Genomic DNA, 13,370 nt, shown 5'->3' with positions numbered 1-13,370 from the left:
AACAAGTTTATGACCTTTGAATGGTGCATAAACTAATTAGAATTTTTATGTGAGGAATTTTTGTTTATATGCAGGTATATCATAAAAATATAGTTTTTTCTTTATTCATTAATTTTTGTTCATGTTTTTGTATTTAATATGTAGCCAAATAAAGTTCTTCTTTATCCTAATGTGGCCCAGGGAAGCTAAAGGTTAGATATCCTCAAGAAAGCCTTGACTTTCCAGTCCTATCCAATCACTTCCTGTATTTTAATTTTGGTTTGTATCATCTGACTATGCCCTCTATGTTAATGAAATTTTTATATCAAGGAAGTATGTTTTCTTTTTTTGTCTTTTTGTGACTGACTTATTTAGCTTTATATACCAATAAAGATAAATCTTTTCTTTTTATAAAGGAACAAGTCAATACAGCTATCTTTATATATCTCCTCTTAATGTGCTCAAAATTCATGCATGTTTTAGCACATGTCAGAACATCATTCCTTTGGAAGTATCTAGGCCATTTTCTTATTGATAAGTTCATCCTTCAGGGATACTAGCTGCTTCTACTTGTTAACTGTGAATAATGAATCACACCTCTGTTTGCAAGACTTTGGGGAACAAGAAGTTACATTGCTGGGTTAGATGGTAATTTGATATTTAATGTTTTGGAAAAATACTTATTATTTTCCATTCTCCTTGAATAATTTCATATTTTTACTAACAGTATACAAGTTTCTTACAATAAACACTTGTTATTTTTCCCTCCTTCCTTCCTCTCATCTCCTTTTATTCCCTCCCTTCCCTCATATCTATTTCTTGCTTGCTTTCTCCTCTCTCCTCTCCTCTTCTCTACTTCCCTCCTCATTTTTCCTCCATTTTTTGTCTACCTCCTCTTCCTAATTCTCCTCTTTATCTTTCTCTTCTTCCCTTACTACTTACTTTCCTTTTAGCTATTCCCTTGTATGTATGTTGTGTATAATCTCAAGTGATTCATAGTTCTCAGCATCCTGCCTGTGAATATTAATAACCAGTTGAACATCTTGTTTGAAGAACTAGATAAACACATCTTTTGATTATTGTTTTCCAAATTTAATTATATTTTCCCTCAATTAAAAATCATATATTAATGTACTCTCACTCCTCCTAAACCCCCTTTTTCCTCATAGATATGGATAATCATACTACTCCTCCATCAGCCATTGACTAACAACACCTTCTCAGGGTGAGGTGGAGACTGAAAACCCTCTCCCTTACCCATGATGGATTGGTAACTAACCCTATCTTATGCAGGTATTGTGAAGGTAATCACAGCCTTTGTGAGTTCAACAGTGCAATGACCATATGACAGCCAGGAAAGACAGTTTCATAAACTTCTTCCCTACCCTTCAGTTCTTATTTTCTTCCAATTCTGATTTGAACATTCCCTGAGCCATGGGGAAGGATGTGTACTATATACGAATGAGGATTCAACAGTCACTTATGATCAGAATTTTGATCAGATATTAGACTCTGCATTAACCACAGGTGACTAAAAACAGAAAGCTTTTTTCTGCCTAAGACTGAGAGTAGTACTAATCTCTGAATCTGTATAAAAAGTATGTAGAAGGCAGTTAACATAATATCTGGTTAACAAAACAACAGTAGTGGGTTGCCACCATAAGCCAATTTTTATGTGTGTTGTGTGCTATAGTTTTTTATTTTGTTTTCAATTTTAAAATTATCTTTAATATTTTACTTTTACTTATTTTTTATTAGTTTTTTATTAATTAGTTTTGTACTCAGCGAATACAGTAAATGTGGTACCATTATTAGTCTCATCCATTACCTACCCCTTCCTCATGGCCCCTCCTTGTTGAAATATAAGGGTCATGCATTCTGGTGTTAGCCCACAGTTATGGGTAAGATAAATGTCTCTGCATATCATGACCCAACATGTGGTTCTGACATTCTTTATGCCCCCTCTTCAGCAAAATTTCCCTGAGCCATGTTGGGTTCATTTTTGGTCTACTTCAGTGATGAGGTGTTGGGGGCCTCTGGATCTCTGGATCTATGATTTGATAGGAGTTGATTTTTCTCTGTTTTGATCTCCTTCACACATGTGCTGGTACCCAGTTCACCAAGACAACAGCACCCTTGTTTCTTTCACCAGTTGTTCTTATTTTCAGCCAGGGCCCTTTTGAGGTATAATGGAGTGGCTCTCTCTTTAGGATCTATATCTATCTGAAAAAGAGAAGCACATTCTCCAACAGAGAGGGAGTTAGCATCCAAGAAATGAGATAACCCTTACTTTTTATAGAGAATTTAATAGGTGTAGGCCCTCTTGTAGCCCACGATTGGTGGTTGCTTGATAGTGGAGAACGGGCTTATGTTTGGATATGGTTCAGACTTGTTTCCCAGCTCCAGCTATTCCATACCACTGAGGGGATCAGTTAGCCAAATCAAAAGCAGTTGCTTTCCCACCATGGCTGTGTGCCACTATTGCACTTGTGTGAGCATCAGGACAGGTTATTTGCTGCTGAGTAGGTGAGACCATGAGTTGCTTGGACAGATATTGGTCATTTTCCCCCATTCACCCATGTGGCACCTTCTGCCACTAGACACACTGACTATCTGGGGACTGACTCTCTTCCAGATTCCAGCCATGCCATTCCATTTTTTGTGTCAACAGCATAAGGTGTCTTCAACAGTAGGATCTTACCACTAACCTTTGATGGGTCATCAAGTACTCTGAAGAACTCTGTCTTTCTTTTAGGAAACCTTGTAGGGCTATCTGATCAAAATCTCATTGTGGATGATAGCCACATGCTGGTACTGGGAGTTACAGGTCAGGGCCCACTAAAAAAGGAAGAAAAAGATAACTAATATAGAAGAGATAGAGAGGAGAGAGAGAGAGAGAGAGAGAGAGGCTATAGAAGATTAAAGTCAGTATTCATCATACCCTCTCCAGCATCTTGTGGTTCAGGTGTTCCCTCGAAGATGCTGGTGAAGGTACAGCCATTTGGTCTGCCTTTCAGGATGTAGAATTTTATGTTACCATTGCCGTTTGGGTCTAGATTTGGGTTTCCCACCCTCTCCCATGCCCTCCCCTCCCTCTCCACCCATCCTATTGTCTATTCCAGGAGAAGCTTGCTGGGTATGTAAGGCATCTTGGGTAGATTCAGGTTTAGTGCGGTAGATGAGTGAGAGTATGTGGCATTTTTTTTTCTTTTTTCTGTGATTGGGTGAGTTCACTGAGAATGATCTGTTCCAGGTTCAACCATTTTTCTTCAAATTTCACTATGCTATTTTTTCTTACTGATGTATAGAATTCCATTGTGTAGATATACCACATCTTAGTTATCCATTCTTCTAGTGATGCACATCTGGGTTGATTCCAGCTATTAGCAATTACAAATTGAGCTGCTACAAACATGGTTGAGCAAATCTTTCTGACCTGTGGTTTGAAGATTTTAGGGTAGATGCCCAGTAAGGGAATAACTGGGTCTGTTGTTATATTTATACTCAGCTTTTTCAGGAGTCTCCAGATTGCTTTCCAAAGTGGCTGTACCATCTTACATTCCCACCAACAGTGGATGAGTGTTCCTACTTCTCCACATCCTCACCAGCATTTATTTTCATTTGCTTTTTTGATGCTTTCTATCCTTACTGGAGTAAGGTGGAATCTCATTGTTGTTTTAAGTTGCATTTCCCTGATGATTAGGGATGATGAACATTTTCTTAAGTGTGTGTTTGCTATTTGTATTTCTTCCTTTGTAAACTGCCTGTTCAGCTCTTTGCCCCATTTTGTGAGTGGGGTGTTTGAGTTTTTGCTATTTAGATTTTTGAGTTCTTTGTAGATTCTAAAGATTAGGCCTCTGTCAGTTGGATAACAAGCAAATATTTTTTTTCCCATTCTGTGGGTAATCTATTGGCTTTGCTTATTGTATTCTTGTCTGTAAAGAAACTCTTCAGCTTCATGTGATCCCATTGGTTGAGTGACTATTTAAGATCGGGAGCTACTGGGGTTTTGTTCAGGAAGTCTTTTTCCATTCCTATTTCATGAAAAGTACTTCCTATATTTTCTTCCAGTACTAGTCGAGTTTCTGGTCTTATATTGAGGTCTTTGATTCATTTGGACTTGAGTGTAGTGCATGGCAAACTGTGGATCAAGTTTCATTTCCCTGCATCTGGTTATCAAATTTGCCGAGCACCATTTGTTAAAGATGCTTTTTCCAGCCCATATTGTTTGGGCCTTTGTCAAATATCAAGTAGCTATAGTTGCTTGACCCAAAGTCCGGGTCCTCAAGTCTATTCTATTGGTCTATACTCCTATTTTTATGCCAGTACCATGCTGTTTTTATTACTATGGCTTTTTAATATAGCTTTAGATCAGGTATGGTGATGCCTCCAGAGGTATTTCTTTTGCTGACAATATGTTTGGATGTGTGATCTCTTCTACCTTTCCATATGAAATTTGAGAACATTTTTTTTTCTATTTCTGTGAAGAACACCATTGGGATTTTAACTGGAATGGCATTAAATCTGTATATTGCCTTTGGTAGGATTGCCATCTTCACAATGTTAATTCTGCCTATCCAGGAGCATGGGAGGTCTTTCCAATTTTCTCACGTCCTCCTCAATTTCTTTTTTCAGTGTTCTTATGTTTTCATTGTATAGATCTTTCACTTGGTTTATGTTATTCTAAGATATTATATTTTATTTTGTTGCTATTGAAAATGGGACCATGTCCCCTATTTCTTTTTCTGTATCTTTGTCATTTGCATATAGAAAGGCTACTGATTTTTGTGCATTGATTTTGTATCCTGCTACTTTGCTATAGGAGTGAATCACCTTCACGAGTTTTGAGATGGAGTCTCTCAGGTCTTTTACATATACAATTATTTCTAAAGCTTTAATTAAAATTTAGTTTTAAAGAATTTAGTTAAAGCTTTAGAAATTCATTGTATAATTTATTCCTATTTTTTTAAAAAAAATACTTATTTATATGAAAGGGAGAAAAAGAAAGAGACAGATCTAGAGAGAATGGGCATGCACCAGGGCCCCTGGATGCTGCTAATGGACTCCAGAAACATGTGCCACTATGTTCATCTGGCTTTACCTGGGTCCTGGGGAATCTAACTGGGACCTGTGGCTTTGCATACAAGCACCTTAACTGCTAAGCCATCTCTCCAGGCCTCATTGTATACTTTGAATATTAATGCAGTTTGAATTTTTTACTGTTCAAAGACAAAAGTATTTTTTATTTTGATTTTTTTTTCCCTATAGTTTCTTATGTTGCTTGTGGTTTTTATATCACATAATAGAAATCACTAAATACAATGTCAGGAATCTTTCTGAACTGATTCCTTATAGAAGAATTTATTTCAATTCTTTTGGCCCAATTTTGTTTAATCTGCCTTGATGCTATTACATAAAGGCCAAACTCAATCTTCTTCATTTGAATGTACAATTTTTCCAATTTCATTTATTGAAATGCCTTGTCTTTATGGAGTTGTCTTGGTGGATATAGAACATATTTCTACTTTTCTATTCGATTTCTTTGCTAATTATGTTTGTTGTCATGTTTTTACTGTACAGTTTTAATTACTACACATTTGTAAGTTTTGATATCAGAAACCAAGAACCCTATGCCCTTTCTTGGTATTCCTTCTTGAGATTATCTTAGTTGTTTCAGGGTCTTCTGAGATTTCATACAAATTTTAGTAGGGGTATTTTTATTTCTTCAAAGCGTCATCCTCTTGATAGGGATTATATAGTGCCTGTATGTTACAGGGGAGTAGTATTGCCATCTGCACATCATGAATGATTTATTTACTGAATGTGGTGCATCTTTACGTTTATGTGTATCTTAATTTCCTTCTGCCTTGCTATGTAGCTTTTATTTTATAAATGTTTGAATTAATCTCTAGTGTGGCATCCTTTTTTTTTTACTGCGAGTGGAATTGTCAGAATAGAGTGGTTTAAGGACATATACTTATTCAATTTGAGTATTGGACTTTTAAGCCTCACAAATTGTTGTTGCATCCTGTTTTCCTTAAGTGCAAAGTGAGGAATAGCTCACATCTTTGCATTCTGTTCAGTTTCATCATTAAGACTTACAAGGATATTATTTTCACTGTGAAGAAAGTTGCACATGAAATAAAAACCTTGCATAGAATTCTTCCTTTGGCTTCATGAATGTTACCTTTGTGTAAAGTACTCTAACATCCTATCAGCTATATATGATTAACTATTCTGTTTCCACAGACTAGAAATAAGTATCAAACAAGATAGATAAATAGCTTAGCTGAGTTCATGGTATATAATATGAAACCAGACTAACAATATACATTTATTAATTCTATCCTGAACATAATACATATTTCCTTAGCTGTTTTAAAACTCTGATGCAGCACTTGAAACTGGAGTTATAACATATAATCTAAAATCTAAGTTTTCCTAAATTGAAAACATGATGTCCCTGTTTGAAAAAAAAATAAAGATATAAAAACAGCTGGGGGACTGGGGATATGACTCAATAGTTAAAGGTGCTTGCTTATAAAGCCTGCCAGACTGGGTTCAATTTCCCAATATTCATATGCAAACAGATGAATAATGTGGTGTATGCCTGTGGAGTTCCTCTATACCAAGATGCCCTGGCACACCCATACTCACTCTATCTAGTCTTTCTTTTTCTTTCTCTCCCTCTTATAATATATAAAATATTGTTTATTAAAGAAAAATAATAATATTTACTAGATGACATACTCATGAATTCACACATTCTCTCTTTTATATTTTGTAATTATTGTGAGAAAGTCTTAGCTGCTACTGAAAAATTTCAGCAACTTTACAGTTTAAATTATTTATTTTCATATTCAAAAGACTATACAGCACAATAAACATTTTAGTAATAAAATTTCTTAAATTAAACAACTTAAATTTCTAATAAAAGTATTCAGCAGTTATCCATATATATATATATGTATATATATATATTTATATATTTATATATATTATTTGTCACCTATCAATTGAAATGTTTCTGTGTGTAATCATATGTCATATTTGCAGTATTTGTGATAATTACTTTTCTAGTTAGTTTAGTTGAAAAGTAAGAATTGCTGAGTGACGAAAATGTATTGATTTCTTTTTCAGAATAAAATAAATTGTAAACAAGTCTCGAAATCAATTTAGTGTTTATTGATATGTATTACTGTAGGCCATAGGTATGTTAGAGCATCTTGTGTACTCTTACCTCTAAATAGAAATATATTCTCTTATAGACAGGACAGAGTCTCATAGGACTCAGTATACTAAGGGAACTTACAAGGCACAGAAAGTTCAGAAAATATATGACTCAGATAACTAGATAGTCTTAGGAATCATGAGGCCCCTCCCTAGGGCTATATAAAGCAGTACAAAATTGCTGGAAAGAGGAGATTCTGTAATGGAGCTATAGCTCTAGGGATGTAGATCTCATAATTTCCCCTTATACTGGGATGGCTTTCAGTGATGTAGCTGGCTTTGAGTCACTGCACCTGAAAGTAAGATCCCAACCACTCTCCTAAGTAACACCAGTGAAGTCATTGGTTCACCTAGCTAGACATGGGTACAATCATTCATTGGTCTGCTATCAGGGTCTTAATTGGAGTTCATATATCCTAAGGAAAAGTCATATAACATATTTAAAATAAGAAGATTATTGTGGTCTGAATATTCATTCCTATTAACTTTTGCAGAAGCTTATACAATGCAGAGACCATCAGCACATTTTGGTGTTATAATTAACTAGAAGGCTAAGATGTCCAAAACACTACAAAAGCAGGAGAAAAATGCAAGACTTGCCTTTCTAGAAATGAAGAACCTTAAGTAATCACCATCTATTTTACAAGCAAAATGTTGAGAAATGGGGAAAGAAAATGATTATTGAGAATAGGGCCATACAATATTTAACTGAATTTTGACCTAATTTCAATGCAAAACAGTCAAGATTTCTGGTTGGTTTTTATCACTTGCAGATCTCAAAAATGTTTATCCGTTCAGGACATTACTGAATCTTCAAAAGTTATACTAGAATACATATGAAATGTTTACCTCCAAAAAACAATTCCATATCCTATGTCTCTTCAATGCTTCAAAATGGCAGTGATGGTGTTTGAAATGCAAGTCAATTTTCAACTACTTTTCTATTATTATAACTATTGAAAACAACATATTGTCTCACATTTTTCTTGTATGCACACAAAGCATAAACTTTGAACATTTAATTGGATAAGTGGACTATCTAAAAATACAGTAAATTTCTGTTACTGAACAATCCTTAGTAAGAAGAAAAATATATACTTTATCGTCATCTTATTTCTCAGAATTGTGAGAGCATTAAGAATGTAGTGATATCAGATTCAGCACAAAATTAACATTATTGTGCTTAATAGGAATGGTGAATTTATCTGATATAGTCAGAGTGAAATTCTGAAGGGCCATTCTTGTGAGGGCCTTATCTTCAGCAGAGATTATTTTTATAACTGTCCTGGTACTGGAAATATCTGAGCTCCACTGGGATTCTATAGAAATGCTTGCATGATATAAAATGATTCTTAAGCCTTAATTTATTATACTATTCAGATGCACAAAAATATGCAAAATATCCCCATGATTTCAATTACTGCAATTCTACAATTTCCATATTCAGAAGCAAGTTTTATATGAAATTTCATGATTGAGTCCATCATTTCACTCCTTTTATCTTATGGGCTTTCTGAGATATTTTTTGTTAAAAATAAACTGGTAGAGATTGCAAGTTAGAAAGAGCAGTAGATACAAGATTTTTCTTCCTTTTTTATAATCTGGCCCTGATCCCACAATGTGGAATTACTTTTGCAGTCAATACTTAATGCATCTTGGAGCAGCTTCACATTTAAATCACTCCATGAGTAAATCATATTAGCTCTTCAAAATGATTCAGCTAATTCAAGGTCAAGCTCTCATGGTATTTACTGCTTGATGGACCCTCATAGGGCACACTGCCAGGCACATGAGCAGTATGTCATGGGTCAATTGATGAGAATTTACAAAGCAAAGCTTTATCTCCCCCTCCCTGCCTTGCCCTTCAGAGAGATCTAAACTCCTGTAATAAGATTTTGGAGAATCTTTGCAAGTCTCTAAATGGACTCTGCCTACATATACTTTGTGAAGTAAGTAATATTGATTTTTAATAAAATGTATGACCTTTCCTTTCTAATGTACTGAGATCATTTAGAATTTTCATCTTCAAAAGAGACAGATATACTTCAAGGAGATATTAAGTACAGCCTATTTTAAAACAACAACAAAAAACACTTGCTCTTAAATGGATGTCCTCATGACCCTTAGTTCACATGTATACTTTTTAAAGCATAATATAGCTATGTGTTTGTTGCTTATTGAACAGTAAGAACATAAGAAAAGCTGCCATATAAAATTTTGTCATTAATTTTGAAATTGTATATTTATCTACCTATTAACTATTTACTTTCAGTAATACTATCCACTGTATATTAAGCAGACATTTTGAGGAGATGAAGCTCCCTTGCCCTTCCTTTGGAGGAGTTTGAAGAGTCTTGGTTCTTAATAATAGCAGCATAGATGCATAGAAAATTAAAATGTTCTATCTCCATTATTGCCAACACACAAAGTACAGATTACTTCTATTGTTTGTTGAACCTCTAATGTACCTACATTTATTATTTTGTTCATTATTGAGTGCTTAGTAAAAATTGCAAAACTTTTGTAATAGGCATGACAATTGTAATACCAAAGAAATATTCTACGTGGTAATTAGATCTTGGGGTAGGAAGAAAAGCAATATGAAGCATCATTTCTCACATAGGTATTTATATATAATTATGTATCATGATCTTATTTCATTGCACTTATAATTACTTATACATTATTTTGTTATTATACAAAATTGTTTGTTTTTGTCTATAGTGAAGTCTGATTTTTCTAATCAATTTTATTTATATGAAACTAAAAAGACAAGTGAATGATTTCTGTATACTAAAATAGACATTTTTGTGACAATATACAATTAGTTTCCTATTGTTTTTAATGCAAAAACATGTGAGATTAAGGATCATATATTTCAAATTATAGAATAATTGAACTTAAATAGACTAATTGGTATTATTATTGGTATTTCCCCCATTGTGTTGGGTAGTTGTCAGATCTAGGGCAATCAATTATTATATGAAATCATAAATGTATGTATTATTCTGTTCTATTTTCATCATGCATCAACGTTATTAGGGGCTATGGGTTTCTTTTGCTATCTAATCTACCCCAAGTTGCCTGCATTCACGCAGTCTTCTTCATGAAGACCAATCTCTATATTCAAGCAAGAGTGACTTCGCTTGGCATGATGGTGCACAAGTTTAATCTCAACACTCAGCACTCAGTATTCGGGAGACAGAGGTAGGAGAATCATTGAGAGTTTGAGAATACACTGAGACTACATAGTAAATTCTGGGTCAGCCTGAACTAGAGTAAGACCCTACCTTGAAAACCCCCCAAAAAAGGAAAACAGTGAAGAAAATCCATGGGTAAATGAATAAGAAATTTCAAGTTCCTCGGTGCTCTACCATAAACACCATGAGATTTAAGATAGCTTCTTAAGCCCTCATGACTCACTGTCATCTTAATTTAATTTTATTTAAATTATGTATATATGATCTGAAAATAATAAACATATGCTAGGATAAATAAATATTTTATATAAATGAATTTTCATGGAAATATTGAGATAAGCATGATTTTACATTTCTTTCAACGTTATTCAATGTCAGTCTTATATGCTTTTATATGTAATACCTTACTACATGATACTCCATTTGAGTTGATATGGTCTCACTTAAATTGGAAATTTGAGGAAGAATTATTATATCAGATTCTTATGGAATTTGTGGATTTTTTTTTTCTGTGACAACATAACTAAACTCAACAACTATGCTTCACTACAATTCCTTTTAAATTTTTAGATTGATTTTAGGTTTACAAAAGTGTCAAACAAATTGTATGCAGAGCTACAATATAGTCTTCAACTACTTTACTCAAGGTTAAAAATGTTTACTTAAATATACATTAAACAAACAAATTTACATTGACAAAATAGTATTAAGTAAAGCACAGACTTTGAAATTTTTTGTAATTTCTTTTTGATATTTGAGGATATAATCTGATCATCATGTTTCCCTAATTTTCTTAATCTATGAACAGTTTTCTGTCATTCCAAAAGTTGCACTGGGAATTTGGTAATGGTACAAATATTCAAGGAACTGAAATGATTCCATCCCCAAGGGAGATGGTTACTGTAATAATATCAAGTTCCTGGTGCAGAAGTAAACATTGTTTTCTCTGGTGGTAGCAACAATGGAAGCTTCAGCTCTAGCAAACTCCCTTGAGTAAATGCATCTGTACACACTTAACATATCTGTTAGTTTACTCTGAGCACCAATAGTGCCATCAGATTTGAAACTTTATTCCTGACTATGTAGCTAGCTATCTGGTTCAGTAGTTCACCTGAGAAATCCATGAGCTAATATTTTTTTTTTCTTTTCTTTTAGACATTCTTAGAGTAAGGTTGCTTTATCACCTGCTTTAAAAACACAATTAGCATTTATTCTTTCTAATAAATGTTTTTCCTGATAAAGTCAGTGAGACATGGTTTGCAACTAGGAAATTTGAGACTCACTCACATGGAGCATATCATATAACTCTATCCCTGAGGAGGGACTTCAATGGGAATAGTTTAGGATAATGGTGATGCTGTGTCCTGAAGTGAATAAAACAGGTGGTATCCTTGTGCAGGTGTTTAGTGTAGAGAATGTCTGTACACCTATTTCAGTTGACTTTCTATAAAGTCTGTATAGGTAACAGGAAAGCCAGAAACAGTAAGCTTCCATATCAACCTGTTCTGAGATTACTGGAGGATGGTTTCTTTTCCTTTATGTATACACACACACACACACACACACACACACACACACACACACACACGCACACACACATATATATATGTATATATATAGTTTAATAATATTTAATATATAATTTTATTACTTATTTTTAAAAATATATATTTTTCATTTATTTGAGAGAGAGAGAGAATGGGTACGCCAGGGCCTCCAGCCACTGCAAATGAACTCCAAATGCTTGCACCCCCTTGTGCATCTGGTTTACCTGAGTCCTGGAGAGTCAAACCAGGATCCTTTGACTTTGCAGGCGAATATCTTAACTGCTAAGCCATTTCTCCAGCCTCACTTTTATTTATTTATATATAGAGAAGGGGTAGGAAGTAGGGAAGAAAGGAGAGGGGGAGAATGGGCAAGTCAGGGCTTCTAGCCACTGCAAACAAACTTCATATGAATGTGCCACCATGCACATCTGGCTTATGTGATATCTGGGGAATCAAACCCAGGTCCTTAGGCTTCACAGGCAAACACCTTACCTGCTAAACCATCTCTCCAGGCCATGGAGGATGTTCTTTAAACAGCAGTTTCCTTTATTCCTTCAGCTGCTTCCGAATACATGGTATGATCTCTTGCCACATAAATTCCTCCACAGTGCTAACAAATTGACTAGCATTTGTGTTTGTCTTCATAATGTCATTTCCTTGAGATCCATATGGGTAAGACAGGGTTTTCAGTTCATCATGCCCAGGCACGCATACAGTCACTTTGCTAGTGTCATGCATGTGTAATCATACCACAGATTAAACTGGTTTTAACAGAACTTCATTAGTATGTGTGAAAACACAGCAGCTCTTCCTAGGACATACCAAGCAGTGCCTTATGGAGTTTACAAAGGCAATATCGCTATATCTGACAGTCCCAGGCTCATCTTGTTGTGTCAATCCTTAATCTGAGTAGTAACCAGCTGTTTTCTCAATAGTACAATGAAAAAGCAGTAAATCAGTGTGTTAATTCTGAATGGGACTGTTTATGTAGCTAATGCCTTTCAGGCATGATTAGGCAAAAAAATGAAGCCCTTAGTTAGGCTCCATGCATTCTAAGGTTCATTCTATCAAGTATCATATATTTGGGTAGGAAAGTCAATTTCATGAGACATTTGACTATTTCAAAGGAATATGAACTTTTTCTTTTCTTATTTTCTTAGGAATCTGAACTTTTATAAAGTAGTTGTATTGACTTGATATATATGTAGCACTGTTATAGGAAAACAATGAGAAAAATAAAGAATATGACAAATTAAAGAAAACTATTATAAAATATATTTTTCTATGCACATATATTTTTCTGTGTGTATGTGTGTGAATGTGTTCACATGTTCATGTGCATGCATATACATGTGAAGGCCTGAGCACAACTTCTGTGAGGTTAGACAGGTCTATGCTGCATCTGTAACATTAG

This window comes from Jaculus jaculus, chromosome 1 (genome assembly GCF_020740685.1).
Source record: "Jaculus jaculus isolate mJacJac1 chromosome 1, mJacJac1.mat.Y.cur, whole genome shotgun sequence".
NCBI classification, from domain to species: Eukaryota; Metazoa; Chordata; class Mammalia; order Rodentia; family Dipodidae; genus Jaculus; species Jaculus jaculus.
Note: the sequence above shows the minus strand (reverse complement) of the source record.